The following is a 7,373-nucleotide window of genomic DNA, read 5'->3' on the forward strand; positions in this document are numbered from 1 at the left end:
TTTTTTATAGGGAGGACCGCATGGCCCTACTTGCATAGTATGGTACAAATTTTTTAATTTTAAATATATATATTTTATTTTTCTATGATAAACAAATTTATTTAAAAGAAAATCACAATTTTTTATTTGTAAAAGTTTATTATTTTTATAAACTTTTGAAAATATTTTTTTTGAAAAAATAATAAATTCAAAAACAAAAAAAGGCTTTTGAAAATAAAATAAAATAAAAATTAAAGGGATTCTTGTGCATCCACACAGGATCCCGTACCGAGGTACTGGGTACCTGCGCAACCACACAAGCCCTTGTAGCAAGGCAGGTACAGAGGATACTTGCATAGTGTGTAGGCCCTGCACCCCCTTACCTCCATAGCCTTTAAGGCTTGCATGGCAGGCTTAAAACCCTTGGTAAAGGGTGTGGGAGGTGCGACTTCGGCCCCCCACACTCGTTTAATTTTTTTAATATATAATTAAAATTTTAAAAAAGGTTTTTTTTGTCATTGAAAATTCAAAACAATTTTTTTGTATTCCTACACAAGCCCGTACCTGCTCAAGTAGTACTTCAACCTCTGCTATACTTTGCCTTAGATTTTGTGCCTAAGGAATTTGGCATCTCTGCTAAAGTCAGGGACATAGTTGGTGGTACACTAGATTTAGTGGCAAAGCTTTAAAATTGGCAAAGCTTCAAATTGATTAGCATTAGCCAAATTTGGTGGAGGATTTGTATTTTTGAAAACTTGACCCCTCTTCGTTGAAGATTTTCATTTTACACCTAATCTTAAGAAGCCTCAAACTTAGTCATACAGGCTCCATTTTGTGAGTATTTTTTGTTGTTGATTTGGGGCAGAATTTCGTAGGCTTTGTAGTGTTGGTATCAATTTTTACTCAAGTGATCCGGATTTTCTAGGAAATTAAGCTTTTTCATCAGATCTGAAGGACAATCCCAGTTTTTCCAACTTCAAACAGATGTAACTTTTACTTATGACCTTGGATCGAGGTGTTTTTTTTTAAAGTTAATATTTTTTTGTGCACTACACATTGGTGCTATTTTAAGGTTCTCATTCTGAGATTTTATTGTATCTTTAGTATTTGAGTCCAGATTTGGATATTGTAAAACATTAGAAAAACTCCAGCCTTGTAAATGAAGATTTATAAAGTACCACAATCATATTTTCTAGGGGAGATCATTGATTGAGTGAAAAAGGGGGGTTCTCTCTTGGAGTTTGTGTTTCTGATCTACCTTCTTGTGCTCTTTCATTTTCAGGTATGGGTTCTCCTAACTTTCCACTCTTAACTCCACATGATTATGTAACTTGGAAAGTTACTGCATAGAGTAAACTAATGGAAAAAGGCTTAAATCATTATGTTGATGACACAATTTCAAAACCCACATATTTTAATGATCCTAATTTGAAAATGGAATGGCTCCTCAAAAGTTCTATGGCTCTTGGAACATTGAGAAAAAATATATATTGTGATCTTATCTTTCACATTGATAAGTGTAAGACAATCAAGTAAGCTTGGGATAAACTGGTCAAGTTGATAAGATTAGAGATTACCACTTGAAAGTAATCTTCTAAATTTGGATCCTAAATTTGTTTATACAATCCAAGACTATGCCACTAGAGTAAATGAGCTAAGAGCACAATGTAAAGAATGTGGCATTTAGAAGGAGGATACACAGTTGGTTTTCAATTTGTTGGGAAATCTTCCTTCTGAATATGCATCTTTTGTTTCTAGCTTCCAAATCCATTGGTTGACAATGGGTAGTGCTTACACAACACCTTCATTTGATTCATTTAAAAAATTGTTGATGCTTGAGCAATCAAAGTTGATCACCATAGGGATTCTTAAGTCATCTACGCCACATGCTTTGGTGGCTAAATAAGGGAATCCCAGAAAGGATTATAACAAGAGGTAGAAACAATCAAAGCCAAAGCCACATAAAGATCAAACACAAAATAATTCATCTAAGAAGGAGAAGCCTACTTGCACATATTGGAAGAGGACTGGACATGAAGGACATTCTTGTTAGAAGAAGAATATTGATTAACTGAAACATCATCTTAAGAAGAACAACATTGATCTTCCTTCTAGAATGTCTGAGTCAACTTATTCTTCCAATTCAAAACATTCAGGATCTACTAAGGTAAAAGGTCATGCAGGACTTGCTTCTGAAGCAACTAAGAATAAAGGTAAAGCTCTTTGTGCTTCTACAATTTGTGAATCAAGGAGATAATTCCTAGATTCTGGAGCTTCTCGTCATATGAATTCTACATAGTCTATGTTCTCTACATTTGAGCTTTGTTTTATGCCACCTATTTTGATGGGCAACAACACTCATATATGTGTAATTCAGAAAGGTTCTATTGATATTGGGGATGAAACTTTTAATGATGTTTTGTGTGTACTTCATTTGTCAAACAATCTTTTTTCCATCTATCAGATCACCCATGGTGGAACAAGGAAGACTGTGGAATCCACACCTAATTCAGTCATCATTTGAGACTTGGAAGGCAAATAGATAATTGCTACTAGTATGGCTGATCATGCATCTCACTTATATACCTTTTCAAACTTTGCACCTAATGATGGTTCTAATCCTTTGGTTGTTGATCACACTCCTAGTGTGAATTTTGATTATGATAACTTTTGTTACTTGAACCTGGGTATTCTCACATTAAATCCATTTCTTGAACCTTGAATTCCTTCTCCCTCTTCTACTATTTCTTTTGAGGATACTTGTGTTGCTACATTCATGGCTACTTGTGATTTAGTGCAGTACGATATACATCGTCTTCCAGATCCAGTTTCATGGGATGACTACTTGACAGACATTGCAAGTTTGTTTTGTGAGTCCTATCTTGTAGACTTGGAGGACACTATTGAGTGCATACATCTTCTTGAGTAGCATTTGGAGGAGAAACCTTTGTCTTCAGAGGAGATACCTTTGTCTATGGATTTTGTTCTACATCATCTCCACTAGGTTATGGATTGTAATCTTCTCCATTGTGGCCTAGAACACTTGATTTGATGGTGACAAATTTCAGCATCAATATGGGGACACTTGAGAAAAGTATAGAGACATTATATATCTTTATCATTCTTCCTACATATTCCTTTAAGGGATGGGAAGATGTCTTGTGTTCTTCCTTGGTTTTATTTATTCCTAAGGAGAGGAGTATTGTTTGGTGATCTTGGACCATCTACAACTTCTTGTGTCGATAATTCACCAACAATGCAAGAGATTATACATTGAGGGATTGCATGGTTTCTCTTCTTCTTCTCTCTCAGGGGGAGTTTTGTCCTACAGGTTTTCTCTTTCTCAGATTTTGAGAGGTTTCATTATTGTACATGGGTACCTAACATGGCCTTGTAGCCAGAACCCATCTTTGCATTGTTGCATCTTTTCACCCACCTAAGCTATACTTAAGGGGGGGTGTCAGTGTAGGTTTTTTATATTTATTTTTTCTACACATTATTAAGAATACTTAGGCTATATTAGGATGGCTAGTATGAGAACACATGGCATAATCCTATAATGACATGTGTCATTCACACCCACATTTGTGTGGTTGAATGTCACACTCTCTTTTGGATTTATTAGCCACCTCCCCATGACCATTTGTTTGTCTTTACCTAAGTTGGCATAACCATGCATTTGGCATTTTCCAAGTAGGCACAACTCCCACCTAATTTGGTTATTTGAGAGTCATTATACCTCTTGGAATTATATGCTCATATTTTCCTATATAATCAACACTCACCTCTCCCTTATGAGTTAATTTAGATGAGTTTATATCAACTCAATCAACACAAGGGAGTGCCGATCCTTTTTGTATCATTTGGAGTGTGATAATATCATTATTATGTTATTGCACCATATTCCAACATTTCATCCTCTTTGTTTCTCTCATGTAGAAAATTAATCTTGGTGTTGCAGGTGATCCTGAGAGATTGAGTCCATTAGTGACTCTAACAATTGTGTCTTCCCATGGGGGAATCAAGTGTGTCCACTCTTTTGATATTCTGTCATCCCATGAAGTAAACGTCTAGATATTTCTTTCTTCCAACTTTGCATTGATGTGTTCAAAAACTGCGATCTCAACTTTATTTAAAATTGAGGGTAGATCAGTTACCTTATTGTTGAAAATGTGTTAATTTCTTTGTTTCCATTTATGCCAGATTAGTGTTGCAGGAATTGCCAACCACAACCCGCCCCACACAATGCCTTTTTAAAGCATCGACCAACATGTGAAAATTTCTTTCAGAGTAGCATTGGCCCACTAAAGTCAAGTTTACATAGGAAAAGCTTCCAATATTCTTGTGCCTTTGAGCCAATTCTTAGTCACACAACAAGAAATTTTATCTCTCTCTCTCTCTTACTATTATAATGTTCCTTTGAGCCAACTCTTCATTCAATATCTTCCATGTTCTTCATCCAACATTTCTAATTTCTTCCATGTGAAGAAAGCAATTTCATTATCCCACAAAATTACAATATAATCCTTAACCTTATCCCCAATTAATGATGATACAATTTCCTTTGGTCTTTGCATTTTAGGGACTTCAATAAGAGGTTTGTACCCAATCCAGGAATCCATCCAAAAGTCTGCTTCTCCCCCATCCTTTATTCTTCAAGACAAATGATCTATGACGATGTCTCTATAGAGGATCATAAAGTTCTAGATTGCTGAACTATTGGGCAGATTAGAAATGGTCAATATCCATTCAAGTGTTTCTATTAGGAATTGCATGAAAAAAATATCAATTATATACAGATAAATATTAAACAGAGGAATGAAAACAAAAAAATAATAACAACAAAGAGACAATTTTTAACATGGTTCACCCAAAGTCAAGGTACGTCCACCAAACATAGAGACCAATATTATTATCCAGCAAATTGAATAGATACAACCAACAATCCCTTGCAACTCAATATCGCTACAAAATTGCTACAAAATTCTCTACAGAAAAAATCCCAACTCTTAGCCTTTTATCAAGATTTATGTCGGTTACAAAATTAGGGTTACAACATGTTAGCCAAAAGAAAAATAACACTCGATGCCTTTATAAAATAATAAAAGTTGGTTGAGCTTTTAGGGGCACTGCCCCTTGATCCCATTTTGTGGGCACTGCCCCCAAACCCCCATCGAATAATTAGGGGGGAAACTGCACTAATAAAAGTAGGGAAAATTTAACCTCTGAGTTTGATTAGGCTCCATATAACAACAATCTCCTACTTGGAGGCTGATGAGACTCCACAACATATCATCTCCCACTTGGAGACTGATCATAACACCGCTGACTTTGTAGCTCCCACTGGAATGAAATATATAGGACTCTAACATTCTTTTTTTATTGTTTTTCAGTCTTCAAGACCAACCGAAGCTGAAGAGGAGCTAAACTTATCCCTTGTCACCACCTATGTAAACATATCTACTAGATTTTCATCTGTATGCATCTTTTCCAGCCTTAACTAGCCATCATCCAATACTGACCGAATGAAGTGATATCTCAATTGTATGTGTTTTGTATTTGAATGCAAGGCAAAATTATTTGCAAGATGGATGGTACTCTAGTTGTTCGTAAACAAATAACTATTAGCCCATCATTTCCCCCATTCTTCCATGAAAGATTGCAGCCATATCATCTCTTTGCTTGCCTTTGTTGTAGCTACATACTCTACCTCTATGGTGGATAAAGCAACCACCTTTTGCAACTGGGAGATCCAACTCACCACTGTCCCACCTACAATAAAGACATAACTTGTAGTACTCTGCTTGGTATCAATATCCCCTAGCAAATCTAAGTCTAAATAACCCCACTAAATCAATATTAGAGCCCCCAAAACATAAATGTTTATTGGATGTACCTCTCAAATACCTGATAACCCATTTTACTGCATTTCAATGCTCTAATCCATGATTACTCATATACCTGCTTACGAATCCAACAACATGTGCAATATCCGGTCTCGTGCATACCATGGCGTACATTAAACTTCCTACAGCTGAAGCATATGGTACCTTGGATATTTTGTCTTTCTCTTCTTATATCTTGGGACACATGTCCTTAGTCAATTTCAAATGACTAGGCAAAGGTGTGCTGACAAATTTTGCATTCTTCATATGGAATCTTTGCAACACCTTTTCAACATAATCAGCCAAAGATAGAGTCAATTTTTTGTTCTGCCTATCTTTGCAAATTTACATACCAAAGATTTGTTTTGCTACCCCCAAATCCTTCATAGCAAATGATTTTGCTAACTATTATTTTAACTCTTTAATGTGATCCATGTTGGACCTCACTACAAGCATGTCATCAACATATAAACATAAACTACGTAGCTGCCACTGTCCAACCGCTTAAAATAAAAAAAATGGTCAGAATTACACTTGTTGTAACCTTGCTCAGCCATAAAATTATCAAACTTAAAGTACCATTTCCCAGGTGCTCAAGCCATATAAACTCTTATGCAATCTGGAAACCAATTTCTCCTTACCTTTGACCTCAAATCCTTGGGGTTGTTCCATATATATCTCCTCCAAATCACCATGGAGAAAGGAAGTTTTCACATCTAGCTATTCCAAATGCAAATCTTCAGCAACTACAATACTTAAAACAATACAAATAGAAGTCATCTTAACAACTGGAGAAAAAATCTCATCAAAATCAATGCCCTTTTTTGTGCAAATCCTTTAACAACTAACTTGGCCTTTAAATCTATTCTTTACTCCATATTCCTCTTTCAACCTATAAACCCATTTGTTTTGTAAAGCCTTGTTACCTGCATGCAACTTATGTAATTCCCAATTTTGATTTTTTCGCAAGGAGTCCATTTGTTCTTTCATTGAAAGCTCCCACTGAACCTTTGCATCCACCTGCATAGCTTCATCATATCCATCTGGTTCACCAACATCTATTAATAAAACAGAATACAAAGAGGGAGAGAACCTTTCAGGAGGTCTACTTAGCCTTGTTGATCATCTAACATTCATTGAAGTTTGTGGTATTTCCAATTGCTGTTGCGGAGCATGAGGAACCACTGGAACATCACTATCTAGAGTATCATCCAACACCAAATAATCCTTTTCTTTCTTCTCATGCTGCTGTTGGCATTGTGATGATATTTTGATTGTCATTGATGGACACACACTTACTTGATGTATAAGTTATGCTCAACCTGTAAATGTTCCAACTAGTATTATATGTCATTGAATATGTAGTCTTTAGACTATCGATATTTTGAAGAAGATGTCTACCTGTCACAGATTGACTGAAGACCCCAAGCGGTACAAGGATCTCAAGTGGAATGAAGGACCCGAGCAGTAGTCTACTTTTGATCAGAACACTACGATCTTCCAGTCTTC

This window comes from Cryptomeria japonica, chromosome 4, assembly GCF_030272615.1.
Source record: "Cryptomeria japonica chromosome 4, Sugi_1.0, whole genome shotgun sequence".
Classification (NCBI taxonomy): domain Eukaryota; kingdom Viridiplantae; phylum Streptophyta; class Pinopsida; order Cupressales; family Cupressaceae; genus Cryptomeria; species Cryptomeria japonica.